Source organism: Condylura cristata, unplaced genomic scaffold (assembly GCF_000260355.1).
Source record: "Condylura cristata isolate star-nosed mole 26May11 unplaced genomic scaffold, ConCri1.0 scaffold00005, whole genome shotgun sequence".
In the NCBI taxonomy this organism is placed as follows: domain Eukaryota; kingdom Metazoa; phylum Chordata; class Mammalia; order Eulipotyphla; family Talpidae; genus Condylura; species Condylura cristata.
Genome location: NW_004567106.1, coordinates 58,828,756 through 58,830,578, shown reverse-complemented (window position 1 = coordinate 58,830,578; position 1,823 = coordinate 58,828,756).

Genomic DNA, 1,823 nt, shown 5'->3' with positions numbered 1-1,823 from the left:
AGGGGAGGTGTGGGGAGGAGAAAAACAGCCATTAGCTTGCAGCTCAAAGCCTTTTTGCTCTAGAAGCTGCTAAAGTGGTTTTAAACATTTAGGAGCTGGTCTATACAGGAATGGTTAGCCTATTCTTCTTTCCTTCCTTCCTCCCCTTCCTCCATAATTCCAAGTCAGAAGGAAGATGAGAATAGAAGACATGGAAGGAAACAGAGAAGAATGGTTCCCGATCCTTCAAGTTACTTGGAGTCCAGTGGAACAGAGGGAGCTTAAACACTCGTTTGAACACAACCTGATGAAAGCTATGCAGGAAGGAGCCCAGGAACAGGAAGCCTCAGCTCCAGGAACAGAGGAAAGGGGTGACTCTGTGGTGGTGAGGGACTTTTGCAGAGGAGGCAGTATCTGAAGTGAGACAGGAGGGCAGGAGTTCCCAGGGGAAGGGGGAAGTGGGGCATTCCAGGGCCAGGGGCAATATGGGCTTGGGGGAGCTGTGCTGAGTGACGTGAAGGGTAAAGTGTGTGGGTGCAAAGCCAGGCTGCCCTAGGCTTGCCCCATGTACAGGAGGGGAAGTGGAGACACATGCCTGAATGTCATGTTTGGATGACCATGGTCGGCAAGACACCTAGAATGTTCCTTGTTGGTTCTTCCCTCTTCCTTCCACCTCCAACCCCCAAATGGGTCAATTAGCAATTCTCCCAGGAACTTAAAGGAGGACTTTCAAGAGCACCAAGTATCTCTGCTGAGGACTGGGTAGCCTGTGCTGGTCTCACATGTGTGGAGCAGCAGAGAGAGGTCTGTCCGGCTCCTGAGAGGCAGGTTACAGTCACGACCTGTGGTCCTCCTGACTTTGCTGGTTCCTGACCCTCTTGGTGCTGGGTCTTTATGCAGCTTCGTGACCCTCCTCGTCCTTGAGAGATACTTTTTTCCACATAGACTCACTTGAGTAGCTTTCAACTTTCTGTATATATGTTCATCCAGGAGACATAGACACATGGGAGATAAACGCGTATCTAGAATACAGCTTGCCCTTAACTGTAGGTGACGTACTTTTGAGAGTCTTTATTGGTTGCAATACACAGCTTGAAAAATACTGGGCTAGCAAGAGGGGTTTTCTTACTTGCAACCATGAGCCTCTTTTGAGAAATCACATTAACATCCCTGAGGTGGAGCTTTATTCTACCTGCTCACTAGAAACTACCCTTTGATCTAATCCCATCAAGGATAACTAATAGATTCCAATTTCCATGTCAACTCCAATTAGTTGTCAGCAGCTCGCTGTAGTGCTGGACGGCGGGGAATCTGAGGCTCGTCCAGACTCAGAGGGAGAGAGCTCTGTGATCAGTGAGGCCTGCCTGGTGCAGGGTACGTAAGCTACAACTCCAGTGTTGCCCAAGAACCATCCGGCACAGAGCAGGGGACGCTCTCTACATGTTTGTTGAATAAATCACACATTTCCCACCCCTGATCTTCATTGTGTAACCAGGTTACTCTACCTCTGGGATGATTCATCCCTTCCCACCCTAAAGTCACTTCCTAGAATTGACTTTGCCCAGCAGGGATTTCTGTGAGGTTTTCTTAGATAATGTTTCAGTGTCCAGGTCTCCCTTTTGTGGGCACCTTGGTCATCTTCCCACACCTCCTCCATGTCCTCTTGCAGCACCACTCGGGTCTGATGCCCTTCAGCGTCCTGAGCTATGCTGTGCCTTGACTAAGACCTGATGCTCCCCGCCACTCTCAGCCTGGCCCCCCTGTGCCTCGGGTCACCTGTGCTCTGCCCCTTTTCCTCCCTGTGGCTTCCTTCCCAGGCACCCCCTTCCTTCCTGTACCAGCAC